The following is a 15724-nucleotide window of genomic DNA, read 5'->3' as shown; positions in this document are numbered from 1 at the left end:
CTTGTGCAGGTTTGGATATATTATGTCCCCCAGAAAAGCCATATTCTTTAATGCAATCTTGTGGGGGCAGACTGATTAGTCTGTTGATTAGGGTGGAAATGTTTGATTAAATTATTTCCATGGACATATGGACACTGCTCACTCATGTGGGTCTTAATTAAATCACTGAGTCCTATAAGAGAGCTCACAGACAGAAGTAGCTCAGAGCAGCTGAGAGAGACTTTTGGAGAGACACTTGCTGACACTTTGAGATGCTTAGAGACATTTGGAGATGCTAACCCAGAGTTTGCTGCAAAGAAGCTAAGAGAGAACCCTGACACTTAGATGCACAGGAGCTGAAGAAGCTAAGAGAGACAAGCCCAGAGACATTTTGAAGAAAGCCATTTTGAAATGCAAGCCAGGAGCAAAGGACCAGCAGATGCCAGCCACGTGCCTTCCCAGCTGACAGAGGTGTTCCAGACACCATCAGCCATTCTTCAGTGAAGGTATCCTCATGTTGATACCTTAGTTTGGACACTTCCATGGCCTTAGAACTATACATTTGTACCCAAATAAATCCCCTTTATAAAAGTCGGTCCATTTCTGGTATTTTGCATAACAGCAGCATTAGCAAATCAGAACACAACTCTATGTAAAAACAGGCAAAAACTGAATAGTCATTTCTCAAAAAAAAGAAAAAAAAAAGACATGCAAATGGTGAATAGACACATAAAAAAATGTTCAACATTGTTAACCAGTAGGGAAATGCAAATCAAAACCACAGTGAGATGCCATTTCACACCCACTAGAATGGCTAATTTTAAAAAAAAAAAAAAAAAAAAAAAAAAAAACAGAAAAAGAAAGATTGAAGAGGACATGGAAAAATAGGAACACTTGTTCATTGTTGGTAGGAATGTAAAATGATGCAGCCTCATCATTTTACTGTTTGGCAGTTCCTTACAAAGTTAATTATAGAGTAACCATATGACCAGGCAATCCCACTTCTAGATATATACCCAAAAGAATTGAAAGCAGGGACTCAAACAGATATTTGCACATTGATTTTGTTCAAAGAAGCATTATTCACAATTGGTAAAAGAAGAAAGTAAACCAAGTGTCTATCAACAGATGAATGGATAAACCTGTAGTGTATACATGCAATGGAAAATTATACAGCCATTAAAAGGAAGGAAGTTCTGATACATGTGACAGCATGGATGAACCTTGAAGACATCATGTTGTGTGAATAAGCCAGACACAAAAGGACAAATACTGTATGATCTCACCGATATGAAATAATGAGAATAAGCACATTCATAGTGTCAGAAAGTAAAACACTGGTTACCATGGGCCAGAGTAGGGGTAAAGGGAATGGGGAGTTAATGCTTAATTGGTATAGAATTTCTGTTTGGGGTGATGGAAAACTTTTGCAAATGGATGTAGTGATGGTAGCACAACATTGTAAATGTAATTAACAACACTGACTTGTATATTTGAATGTGGTTGAAGGGGGAAATTTTATGTTGTATATATGGTACTAGGATAATAAAAAAAAACTTAACGGTAGAAATTTTCAGCTTGTGAGCTAACAAGGAGTAGCTGGCCATAGTTTTGTGGAATGAGGTGATGTTTTGGGGCCTTGTCAATGGGCCTAATGCTTGCCCCCATGTCTGCATGGACGTCAGCAACCAGTGCCCCTGAGGGCTGAAGGAAGAGCACCATCCTCAACCGCCTTTCCAGAACCACCCTCTACCTGGGCTGACCCCTCCTCTTCTCTGCAGGAGGCAGATGGCTGGGCAGCAACCCAGGACAGCAGTACCATGAGGCGTTTCACCTTCTCTCCTTGGGCACACATGACACGATCCACAGCCACTCCACACACACAGACACGAGGACACTTATCTGCCACTGTGAGCAGCAGAGATTCAAAAAGTGTAACCACAGGGTGGACTTCAGGAATAAATGCTTGTAAGAAAGGAATAAGTTTCGTTTTCACACAGAGACAGCATGGAATAAGGGAAATGGAGGCAAAACCAGTTTAAACAAGCCCCAGACAAAGAGAAGAGAGAATCTGCCTGCTCCTTATATGGAAAAGTAACCACAGTTACTGGAATGTAAAGAGATATGAGGTAATATCAGAGGCGGGAACTCACAGCAAAAAAAATAAAAATTTGGGGGGGATAGGCTGATCAGTTCAAAATCTCAATAATGAGCTAGTTGGCTCTCTGGAATTGGCTAATCAGTTCAAAATCTCAATAATGAGCTAGTTGGCTCTCTGGGATTGGCTGTACAAATTAAAATCTCAAAAGATGAATTAGTTAGTGTTCTCGGATAGGCTGTAACCTCTGTAGTACCCAGTCAATGGGGAAACAGGGGAGGGACTTACGAATTAGGAGTAGAAGATTTAAAGATTGCCATTCTCTTCCTCTGGCGCTCCAGCCTACCATGTGTTTGGCTGGACGCCCTATCTTGCAAGATCGTAAATTCTTTTCTCCTCCAGAACCGAGAGAGCGTTTATTCCCTTACAGGTACTGCTTTATTTCCGACAATGCTGAACCCAGTTCCTCTACTATTTCCAGAGAAAAATGCCATTTTTCTCGGCAAGAAGGGGCAAAGAATTATTTTTAATATTTCATTCCAGAGGCATAATTTAAGAGTCACTCACTGGCTATTTGCCATAAAACAAAATACCTGGGAAGCACCCAGTATGCTGCCAGTAACACTGTCTTGGTCAGTGAGTTTAATTCCCACCCCCCTTAGGAGAAGCACAGATTCTTTGAATGGCATTCTGCAAACAGAAAATAAATGACAATTTCTCAATTAATTAGTAGCCTTACAAACTTGTCATGTTGTCTCCATATTTTAATGAAAAGTGCTCATTGTCCTTTCTTTCTAAAGCATGTCAGATCCGCAACTGCCAGCTTCCAGAAACCGTTGCAGCAAATGAGAGCCTCAATAATAATAGCCAATGCCCAGGTAAGAGCCAACTCCTTCACGTTTTAACCCTTTTAAATCTCTCAACAATATTAAGGTAGGTACTATTATTTTCCCCATTTAGCTGATGGAGAAGTTGAAGCAAGAGAAGTTAATTTACCCCAGATCAAGGAGCTCATAGAGTGAACCCAGGATTAACAAAATCCTAGTGCTTAACCACTCTATTAACTTCCCTCCAGAGACCTGAGGCACTGACAGAGGGCAAACGAAGTGGAAGGAGGCCAGTGATTCCCTCAGGAGGGAAACACCTTCCTTCATCCTCTTCCCCACACTGCCTTTAAAGTAAGGCTATCTTTTAGCTCTACCTCTGCCCAAATCTCTCATCTTTTTGTCCTACTCTCCCTGAACCCTTTATCCCTTGACAGTTAATTAAGATTAGGTCTAGATGTTTGACCTGAGTCTCCTTTTACCAGCTTTTCTCTCCATTTCTGCTTCTCCCGACTCACTGTTCACCACTCACCTTCCAAGTTCCTCTCTCTAATTCTGCTCTAGATTAATGACTCTATCAACTCTCCCCCAGTGGCTCTGGATTTCTCACCTGCATAATTTTGTCCCTGTGGTCCCTTTGCCTAGAATTGCCCTTCTCCCCCTCTCCACTCCTCAAAACCTCAGACTCCCTGCATGAAGCCTTCCTCTGCTGAGGACAGACGTCACCTGTCTGGATTTCTATTGTCAACATCCCTGGTGACATACCTTCTGCAAATACTCATGAAGAGTCTTCTATATTTTGAAATTCCCCCATCTCACCTAATCCAAGGCCTTTATATAATAGAAGCCCCATAAGCTGTGATTAATATTGATGTTGTAATCAAGTATGCCAGCTATATCCACTCTGTCTCCTTAGGGTCAATTAAAGGCCTCCTATAAAATTCATATTCATAAAACCCATATCTGTACATATTTGTTCTTGTTGCCAGTGAAAAGATGTTACAACTAGAGTTTGCATGTAATTGGAGGGGAAATCTTTTTCTCACACAGAGAGAGGAAATATCCAATTTAAAAAAAGCAATAGTGATGCTGCAATAGCAAGAGGAAGAGCTAAAGGGCTGAATCTGAGTCACTCATAAAACAGACAACCCCTACCCCAAAGCCTGTTTAAAAGAGAACTTAAAAACAAGTTCTGAGGATACAATGAAACAGTATTTCAAGAAATCTGTTATTATTTAAATTCCTGCTGCATATTGTGCGAGAGTTATAGAATCACACTCATTTTTATTTGCTTTTATTTACTTTCTGGTTCACAAATTTATATTAGTGCCATTCTGAAGAAAAGAGAGTTGGGGGTTTTGTTTGTTTTGTTTTGTTTGCTTTTGTTAATGATATTTAACCAAGAGGCATTTCAGTTTTTTATTTAAACTGTCTAGATTGCTGAATGGGAAGTCAACTGCTACTTTCCACATTCACAGACCGCTGCTAACTGTGTTCCTAGCACAGTCTGCTCTCTTTTCCTGGGACCCACAAATACATCCTGTGCTCAGGTCCAGGTAGGCTTGTCAGCCTGGCGGGATAAAACACATTCCCCTAGTAGATAAGGGGATTCCAGTACATTCCTTCCCCTATTGTCCCGAGCATACGTAAACATTCACTGGAGACAGTCTGACTGGTGGGCATGTTTTACAGCACCCAGCTCACACCCCTGGGGTTTATCTGTCTCTGGCAGGGAGGGAGTGGGTTCCCCCACTGCAGCAGCACATAGACACAAGAGAGGGGTGCTGTGCATAGAACACCTCCCTGCATCCAGGGATTGAGACCCACTGGCTATGGGGATTCGGAGCCCACTAGTGAAGCTGATCCTCCCCTGTCTCTTCTCCAGGCAAGTAAAACATCTTTCCATCAGAGCATGTTTGTAAGTCATGCTTGTGTTGACAACCCTGACACCTGTGTTAGAGTGGGTTGACATCTCTCTAGATGTCTTTCCTTCTGACGGACCCTAACTCACCAAAGTCAGCAAACAATAATAATCCTTCTCATTACAGAACACCTTTTCTCCCCACCGTAAACTTCAAAGCTCTCTGCTGACACTCTGGCTGTGCAGCTGCCAGGAGAGAAACATGGCCCTACTCTCCTCCATGGGAGTGTCAAAAGCATAAGGGGACAGGCCAGACCCACAGCAGGCAGGCCGCCTCCACCCTACTGCTGCCTCCACGCTGTCAGAAATCTCACCCTGTGCTCTGGTTTAGGGTTAGGAGAAGGGAAGAGGCAGCAGAAGTTTCAAACTACACACATCCCCCACCCCCTGAGACAAACTTCCTAAAGACAGATGACCAGATGCAGTGCTGTGACTAAATAAACCATGTCAGTTGTCAGTATGGACAGTATGAATGCAATCATGCTCCTCTTCACAGATGCAAAATTTGGCTTGGGTTAATCCTATCAAAAATGCTACAAGAACACAGTTCTTATATACACAGACCAAAAAAAAAAAAAAAAAAAAAAAAAAAAAAACTGAATGCTGGTACTTCATGACATGCATAATTCCCCATGCTCAGCCCTGTACCCTTAGAAAAAAGACAGTAACTGCTATTTATTGAATAGCTAATATGTGTGAAGCATTTCAGTTTTATTGTTTGACTCCTTACAGCCATTCTGAAATAAAATTGTCCAAATTTTTAAAACGATAACACTAAAGTTCAAAAAGATTTAGTTTAAAAAACAATCAAGGCTAGATGTCTAAGGAGGGAATGTTTCTAATAGCTTTACAATTGTCAGTTTGCTCCTGGAGGAATAACATTACAGCTGCAGACCATGGTGATGCCACGGAGTGGGTCCACTGCACCTAAGTCAGTTTGACTTCAACTAAAATCTGGGCAGTGCACCTTAGTCCAGCTTCATGGGTTCTATGAGCATCCAGTTTGGATGGTACAAATGAGGCAGAGTATCATACAGAATATATTTCCACATTTCTGCTTTTGTCCTCTGCTAAAATTTGAATAGAAATAAAGAGCAAGTTTGAAAATATAAAACAGCCCTCAGCAGTCTGGGCAGCTGAATGCAGCAGCAAAATCAAGCAGAGGCTGGAATTGTCTCCATTTAAGAGATGAGGACACTGCAACTCAGAGAGATGGACTCTGTTAGCCAAGAGCACATAAATACTGGCTGAGCTAAGAGTCAGGATTTGAACTTTAATCGTCCTGCCCCTACAGAACAGGTTCTTTGCACAGCAACCCATATGTCAGCACTCACCATGGCTCTTCTAGGCTTAACAACTAGGTGGGCACAGGCACTGAGCAAGACTCCACACTCTCCAATGTGGTCTCATAATTAAACATAAGTGTTAGCACTGGCCTCTAGACTTGCAGAGTATCAGATTCATTGATTAACAGAAGTTGTTCTGGGGTAACACAGAACTTTCAGTGGGATGAGGATAAAACCTTTTGTCTGGGGACACCCTAGGCCTTGCAGATTCCTCACTTCAGTGGGCTGGGAACCATCACCACCACCCTGGGGCCAAAGGAATTCTTTGTCTCTGCTGTTCTATCCCTTATGATGCTGGATGTATTTCGTGAATAGAGCCAAGCCCGTGAGTTCCATTTCTGCCATTATTGGGCCTACAATCACCCATGAAGATGCCTGTCATCAGTATAAATTTTAAAAGAATAGTCAGCCACAGAGAAATTGTGGGCAGTGGTGGTCTTTGTGTCAAATGTTGCCTTGTTTTATTCTGTAGATTGAATAGTTATGCATTGTTCTGAGGAAGGATAGCCCTCTTCTGTGTTGGGCTTTCCAAAAAAAGTATTGAAACTCAGCTAGCTTCTGAGGATATATTACATAAGTCTCAAAGGGAGTTCAAGATTATTTCTAGGGGATGGAGAAAGGAGCAGGGAAGAAATGGTATTAATACATGCAAGAATAGAAATGAGAATGCATAAAGTACATGACAAAAAATATGTATAAGTTTTTGCTTTGGCTGGAAGACAGGGAAATGATGACAGACAACATGACCTTGATTAGTTCTTCTATTCTTTGGAGAAATATCCTTTTTCTTTTGTGAATAAATGCCAATAGCTGATCAAGGCCCCTCAGTGCTTTGGAGAACAGTCTTTTTGGAACAGAGTGAATGTTACATACTGAAACTCACTGAAATCTCTCTAAACATAAGAACACTGATGCCCATATTTTATGAGAACACCTTAAAGGATAGAAGAGCCTCTTTATGATTGTTTTTAGGTTATCCCAATATTACAAACAACTCCCAAGTGAGGGTCCCAAAAGACAATGAGTTCAGAGCTAAAATATGACAAAAAATGCTTATCTTCCTTCCCCTTCACACATGACCATTCTGGCTCACTGGAGAAAGTAATATTTTTTAATACACAAACAAAACTGATAATTATCAGAAAGGGGGAAAGTTTGGAAATCAAGTCAGGAGACCTGGATTCTCGTCCTGGCTCTACTATTCTAACTTTGTAACTTCTGGCAAGCTAAAGGAGTACAATCAACACCATGTGAATTCCTACTCCATGTCAGGCACGTACTATGTTCTCTACACACATTTTCTTATTTAATCCTCTCCATAATCATATAAGTACTATGTGTACCCATATTATGAACTGAGGCTCCATGCACTTGCAGTAGATCAAATAGCAAATTGTGGAATTAACATTCACACCCAAGTTTTCTAACTTCAAAGTCAATCCTATTTTTATTACACTATATTGCTTTTCTGCTTCAGATATTAATTAATAACTCCCTATGTCTTTCACCCCTGTTAACTCTAAAACTCTGTGGTTATTCTGATACTGGATAGAGTCATGATAGTTGGATTCAGAGAGAGAAAAAACTATTATCCACATGCCCTGAAAATTCTTATCAAAGGAGATAAAAATAAATGAAAGCATATTCAACTTGCCAGGCACTGCAATAAAATTCTAATAAAAATTTGTATTCTACCCCTAATGCCTTTGATATTTTAAGAAATATGAACTACAAGGTGTCCTATGAATATATGAATATCTGAATCATTCTGGAACAACTAATATATCGTCCACCCACAAGTCAACAAGTTAAAAAAAAAGTCTGTTAAAAAATTTGTTTACAAAAGCTTTAAAATCAGGTACTCTGAAAACATTTTTCAATTGAGATAGAGAAAGAGAGAGAGAGAGAGAATCCCTCCATCTGTCCAAATCCAGTGGTCATCCTCTACCACCATCTTGCTTTTCCTCTCAGTGGCATTTGACCCTGTTGCAACTCCCTCCTTCTTAAAGCACTTTCTCTACCTGTGAGCTAAGACTCCACATCTCGAATCCTGGAGACTGTTAGTCTCCTTTGCTGGCTCCTTCTGCTTCCCGACTTCAAATGTTGGAGTGCTCTGGGCCCTGGTCCTCTCTCTGTATAATCCCCCAATTTTATCTCATCCAAACTCATGGCTTTAAATGCCATTTATGCACTTATGGCTCCAGAATATCCCCCTCCAATTCAAGTTCTCTTCTAAGTTCCTGTTTTATAGATCCACTTGCCTTCTTGTCATCACTTCTTGGCATCTAGCAAGCCTTTCAAACCTAACACATCTAAACATCACTCCCAGTAACCTTAAGCCCCTTTCACACGTTGTTCAATTCAGAATTTGTGAGTCATTCTGAGTCCTCTTTTTCCTCTAACATATCATCCAATCCATCAGCAAATACTGTTAACTCAATCTTTAAAATATGCCTAGAGTCCAAAACCTTCATCAGTATCACTGTGGTCTGATCCTCTATCATCTCTCATATGCAGGGCTGCTTCAGCCTCTTAATGAGTCTCCAGACATTGGCCGCTTTGCCCCTTCAGTGCAGTATCCACATAGTAGCCAGCCTGAACTTTAAAAAATGAAACAGATCCAACTTAAAAAATGGGCAAAAGAATTGAATAGACATTTCCCCAAAGAAGATATACAAATAGCCAAAAAACACATGAAAAGATGCTCAAAACCACAAAGTGATGGTTTTGAGCATCTTTTCACAGCCACTGGAATGGATACTAGTAAAAAAAATAGAAAATTACAAGTGTTGGAAAGGATGTGGAGAAACAGGAACACTCATTCATTGCTAGTGAGAATGTAAAATGGCACAGCCACTGTGGAAGACAGTTTGGCAGTTCCTCAGAAAGTTAAGTATAGAATTACCATATGACCCAGCAATTCCACTTCCAGGTATATACCAAAAAGAATTGAAATCAGGGACTCAAAGAGATATTTTCCCACCAATGTTCAGAGCAGTATTATTCACAATTAGCAAAATATGAAAGGAAACAAAGTGTTCATCAACCAATAAATGGATAAACAAAATGTGGTATATACATACAATGGAATATTATTTAGCAGTGAAAACGAATGAAGTTCTGATACATAAGACAACATGGATGAACCTTGAAGACATCATGTTGAGTGATATAAGCCAGACACTAAAGGAATAATGTATGATCTCACTGATATGAAATAATTAGAATAAGCAAATTCTTAAGAGTCAGAATCTAGAATACAGGTTACCAGGGGACAGGGTGGGAGTAAAGAATAGGGAGGTAAGGCTTAAAACGTACAGTGTTTCTATTTGGAACTATTGGAAAGTTCTGTAATGGATGGTGGTGATACTAGCACAATATTGTGATTGTAATCAATAGCACTGAATTATATATTTGAATGTGGTTAAAAGGGAAAATGTTAGGTTGTCTATATGGTAACAGAATAAACTAAAAAAAAAATTATGGAACCACACTACACAAAAAGTAAATCCTAAGTTAAACAATGGACTATAGTTAATAGTACAATTATAAAAATGTTCTTTCATCACTTATTACAAATGTTTCACACCAATGCAAGGTGTTAATAATAGGATGGTATATGGGGATCCTGTATTTTATTCATGATTGTTCTGTAAACCCACAACTTCTCTAATAAAGGAAAAAAAAAAAATGCTCTTTGGATTAAAAAAAATTGAATCAGACCATGCCACCCACCCCTGCTCAAATTCTTCATTGTATATCTGCCCTACTTGTAATAAAAGCCAATGGCTAAGAAATTTGCACAAGAGCAGGTCTAAAGGCTTCACTGTAGTCAACTGTCCCTCAATCTAAATAAAACCCAGGCCAGTCCCAACACATCTGAAGGATGTTCTGGAACCTTGTTTGGATTTAGATCCCACTTGCCTCAAGGCTTCCAACCAGTAGGTTTCTTCTGGAACTCCCTGGAGAGTCACCTCTAGAATTCTTTAACAGCTGGGAAGTTATCAAACCAGAGGAAAGACCCAGACTCAGCCACTGTATTGCAGAACCATGGATGAACTTCAGCATATTTTTTCAAGAGATGTCTCTTTTTAAACAGCAGAGCCCTGGCAAGTTTTGTCTCCTAGTCTCCAATGTGTGCACATTTTTCACAATCTTGGGAAGGTACATAACTAGGGTTATATTCCACTATCTCCTGTTACTGTGTGCATGTTTGTGTCCACTGTTGAATTGTAATGACATTGGACAAAAAACATACAGCAAAGTCAAGTCAGTTCTACTGAAACTAGACTTTGGAATTGGACAATATATTAATTAATCAGAAGAAATATATGAGATCTGAAGCAGATAAAGAAAACAAGATGACAGTGAATTAGACTTTTCAGCTCTTTGTCCTAAGATTAGCCTCAAAGTTGCTGCCAAAGAGCTATCTGTGTCTAGCATGGATATGGATGTATCAGAAGTCTACGGGATCAATAGTGGGACCTTCCACCTTTTAGAAGGGTACACTCCACAGACAGACACTTCTGATGATCTTAACCGACCTAGTGAACATGAAATTTTCTCTCGAGAACTTTCAGATTTTCCATTTGCAGGAAATAGTATGGGAACAAATGACGAAAATGAAGTAAGCCTTCGGTTGCCCATTGAGTTCAAGAGAAAAAAAGGCACAGCTGTCCCAGACCAAGCAGAGAGAGGCAGTCAGCAGCTGGCCCCACCCTTCCTCTGAACAGTGACCAAGTCTATTACTTGCTGAGCAATCTGTCTGGGGACATCATCACAGCTGTGGTAATTGCTGCTGTCAAAGACCAGATAGAGGGTGTGCAGTGAGCACTTTCTCCAGCAGCGCCCAGCCTAGGAGAGGACACAGACGCTGAAGAAGGCGATGACTTTGAACTACTTGACCAGTCAGAGCTTGATCAAATTGAGAGTGAATTGGGACTTACACAAGACCAGGGAGCAGCAGCACAGCAAAATAAGTCATCAGGCTTCCTTCCAAATCTAATGGGAGGTATTTAACCTGGGAGACAGCTAAACCACCAAAAAATGTCAAACAAGCAAAAGAAGAAAAGGAAAAGAATAAAAGAATAAATTTTGAACTGTGAGCTTTACTGATTAAGATTTATTATCTTATATTCCCTTCTGAAGTGAATTAATTGGATATATATCAGCTGACTGATAGACTGATATTTCTGATAGTTATTTTTATGTATAAGCATGGAAATGAAATATATATATTTATACACACACACACACACACACACACACACACACACACACACACACTGGGGTCAGAGATAAATATTAGAGGTTGTTTTTAAAGCAAAAAGTAAAAAAAAAATACCAAATTGCTGAGATCCTTCTATAAGTATTCTTCATTTTTCTTTATAATTAATTTTTCAAGCATGCAAAACAGTTTATTGTTACTCACTGACAAACACTAACAATTAATTGTGAATACAATGTTACATGCACTCCCTTGCTCCTAATAGTTGGAAACAGTTAAAAAAAAAACACTTTTGGTAGACTTTGATACCAAAAACAAAAATTATCAAAGTTTCTTTAGTTGAGGAACTTTGGAAATATTATCAAAATTAATTTCCTAGGAAATTTTTTAAAAGTATATTTAACTACTTTGGATATGCTGATGTATTTCCATGTTATTTCTGAAGTTATAGACTTAAGCTTACTGTAACGTAGCTTGCTCCATTGACTGCCCTTTCTAGTCTTGCAATGGGTGGCATTAATCACATAAATGCTGGTTATGATGTATACAGAGTTTCTGCTGTTTTGTTGTTCATCTGTCATATGCTGTAATAGGAATGCTGTGAGTACAGATGTATTCTGCCTGCTCAGACCTAGGTTACATCTTCATCTTTTACATTATGTCATGGAAAAAGTTTCTTAAAATTGTAAAACTAGTTCTGGATATGATAAGTGATGTTGTCATCAACAGCAGAGAAATAGTTAATAACTTTATTTTCCTGGTCTGTATAGATAAAATCAAGGACTTACTTGGCTTTTACATCAAAATTTGTAATTTGTTTCTTATCGGGAAACTAGACGTTTTGGTTTGCTAAAGCTGCCAGAATACAATACCAGGAATGGGTTGGCTTGTTCAATGGGGATTTATTCGGCTACAAATTTATTAGCAGCCCATAAAAATGTCCAAATTAAGGAATCTAAAGGAAGATACCTTCTGTGAGAAAAGGCTGCTGGCATCCAGGGTTCCTCTGTCACATGGGAAGGCACATGGTGACGTCTGCTGGCCCTTCTCTCCTGGGTCCTGGTTTCAAAATGACTGTCTCCAAGTGTTCTGGGGATTTCTTTTTCAGCTGCTCTGAGCTCTCTGAGTCTCATCTGTCTTTTTTCTTCTCATAAAGCACTCCAGAAAGGGGATGAAGACCCATCCTGACTGGGCTGGGTCACATCTCCATGGAAACAACCTAATCAAAAGGTGCCACCCGACAATAGGTCTGCCCCCAAAAGAATGGATTAAAAGAAAATAGGCTTTTAACAGCTCCAAACAAGCACTCTAGAATATAGTTTTTGCTTTATTTTACACTTGTTAGATCACCTTTAAATAACCAAATTTGGCTTACAGTTTTTAACAAAGGACTAAAAAGAGAAATCAATCTAGTTTTGTTACTGTGATACAAACTTTTAGTAGTGTTAAGGGACCAGGTCAGCAAATACCAAATATCTCTTAAATTATCAGGTTCAGCTGGCATTTCTGCTGATGCATACAGCATCTGAGACTTTCAGAAAAGAAGGATAATCCAAGAATCTAGGAAATCTGTATTTCCCTTCTTTTCATTTTATCCCTTCTCCTTATATGTCTAAAGACTAATTATAGGTAATGTGATGTTTAAATGTAGCATCTCTTATTTGTTTTTTCTTTCTGAGTTATTAAAGTATCTAGACTGAATTTTGCCAAACATTACAGGGAGAAAAGTTACTGAAGACTTTGAGCACTTGCTTTTTGTGATCGCCTATGCTTACATGTCATTAGTGCCTCATGACTGTTTGATGTTCTTTAATGACACAAAATGAGCCTGTGCCTTCATTATCTTGCCTATTTTGATATAAATGAAAACTTGATGTTAGATATGAACTTTGTGGGTTTTGGAGGAATGTACCTAAATTCCATTCGATCAGAGTTTCTGGACATGAAGAAAAATACAGTCACATATTTATAAATTTAAAATATCCAATGGCCAGCAATGCCCCATATGAGCCAAACATGCCTGCCAGTTGGGCCTCATCAACTGCCCTCTCCCCTCACTTACTCTTTGCACAAGTCTTGCTCTCCCAGTTATACTTCCTGCTTTTCTCTCTCCCTGGAACACTCTTCTCCCAGATGTTCACATGGCCTTCTCCTCATAAACCAGGTCTCTGTTCAGATGCAAACTCCTCAGAGAGGACTTCCCTGACCATCCCAACTAAAATCATGCTGTCAACCACCATCAGTCCCTGGCTCTCTAGTCCTGTATCTTCCTTCACATTATCTGAAATTATATTATTTTAATTATTATGATAATAATTATGTTATTATTTATCCACATAACACTATCTACAAATTGATTGATGCTTGACATTTATTTTGAGACATACATTATGTCTCCCTGTTGGAATGTAATCTCCAAGGGACTTTATGTGTCTTATTCACCCCTGTATTCAACTGCTTACAGTAGTGCCTGGTACACAGCAGACACTCAATAAATAAGTGTTAAATGAACAAATGAATCTTCTTCTGGGTGCCCTATGCCTTCTGCCTATAAATTTGCTCAAAGTTCATTTTATTTCCAGTCCTTACTGATTAAATTTTTATCCCCTCAATATCAGCTATCCACCTCACTAATCATGGTTCAAATAACTTCTCTATTTTTAGATGCTGCATCTCTCTTATCTAAACACTGTTCTCTGAACCACCATACAGTCTATGTACCCCACCTCAGCCCAGACACACATAAATACTAGACTGCCTGGTAGGTATGACATCTCTTGCTATTTCGTGCTATAACTATTGTGCCAGTTTGAATGTATTATGTACCCACAAACGCCATTACCTTTGATGCAATCTTGTGTGGGCAGATGTTATCAGTGTTGATTAGATTGTAATTCTTTGAGTGTTTCTTTGGAGATGTGCCCCACCCAGCAGTGGGTGATAACTCTGATGAGATATTTCCATGGAGGCATGGCCCCACCCATTCGGGGTGGGCCTTGATCAGTGGAGCCATATAAATGAGCTGACAAACAGAAGGAACTCAGTGCAGCTGTGAGTGATGTTTTGAAGAGGTGCTACAGCTAAGAAGGACACTTTGAAGAAAGCACAGGAGCTACAGATGAGAGACAGTTTGAAGACGGCCTTTGAAAGCAGACTCTTGCACCAGAGAAGCTAGGAGAGGACAAATATCCCAACTGCAACTAAGAGTGACATTTTTGAGGAACTGCAGTCTAAAGAGGAACATCCTGGGAGAAAGCCATTTTGAAACCAGAACTTCGGAGCAGACGCCAGCCACGTGCCTTCCCAGCTAACAGAGGTTTTCCGGACACCACTGGCCATCTCCAGTGAAGGTACCTGAATTGCTGATGTGTTACCTTGGACACTTTATGGCCTTGAGACTGTAACTGTGTAACCAAATAAACCCCCTTATAAAAGCCAATCCATCTCTGGTGTTTTGCATTCCGGCAGCATTAGCAAACTAGAACAACTATCCACCTGTTCAGAACTTAAGGATTATTTAATCAGTCCATGTCAATTTTCACGTAAGTTATATAATCATAGAAGAAAGGTGGTGAGAAAGCGCTGTGTGATTCCTCCCCTTGACCGGGCTGGAGCAGAAGGCCCAGACTCACCAGGTTATCATGATATGAATAAAAGCATGTTACTGTGTTTTGCTGGGACTCTTATGCAAAAATAGAACCACAGTCAGATTGGCCCCCATCTGGAAATAGCCAATTAGCAATGCTCAGAGACTGAAGAATGTTAAAGACCATTCCAAACCATCTTAAAAACAAACCTTTCAAAGGGATGTGTTAGAAATCATTTTTAAAAGGTGCCTAGAATCTTTTCCTCCTAAAATACATTAAGCAATTGAAAGAACAATACATGTTTACTATTCTAGAGTGAGATTATCACTGGAAGGCTTTCAAAAATGATTGACAGAACCATTACTTTCCTGTACTTTACAAGATCACATTTGCATAATTGCATAAAGCAATTCAAAATTGACCTCACACATGAAAACAGGCAACAGATGGCATTAAGATGTGATAGTGAAGGAAAATGCATTATGGAAATCACTTGTAAAAGCTAAGTGATCAGCCTATTTTTCAAAGTCCATGGAATTTGTAATCATTTATTTCCTGCTACATTAATTCCTTTTGAAGGATGTGACCCAGACTATTTTGAAGGCTCCTATATATGGTCTTCAGTTTTTCATTTTACTTACTTCTGTTTGGTTAAGAAGGAAAGAAAGAACTTCTATACTCTTGGCAGTCCAAGCAATCAAATCTACTTCATTTGATATATCCTGCTTCCATTCTTATCTGT

The 15724-nt window shown here is 39.4% G+C and overlaps 1 pseudogene; it reads left to right on the top strand.

Moving 5' to 3' along the window:
* The first annotated feature begins 10165 nt into the window (after nucleotides 1-10165).
* LOC119506072 lies at nucleotides 10166-11187 on the top strand (annotated as a pseudogene).
* The last annotated feature ends 4537 nt before the right edge of the window (nucleotides 11188-15724 follow it).

The sequence above is a fragment of the Choloepus didactylus genome, chromosome 11, assembly GCF_015220235.1.
Source record: "Choloepus didactylus isolate mChoDid1 chromosome 11, mChoDid1.pri, whole genome shotgun sequence".
NCBI lineage: Eukaryota > Metazoa > Chordata > Mammalia > Pilosa > Megalonychidae > Choloepus > Choloepus didactylus.
This window is presented reverse-complemented; position numbering and strand designations above follow the sequence as displayed.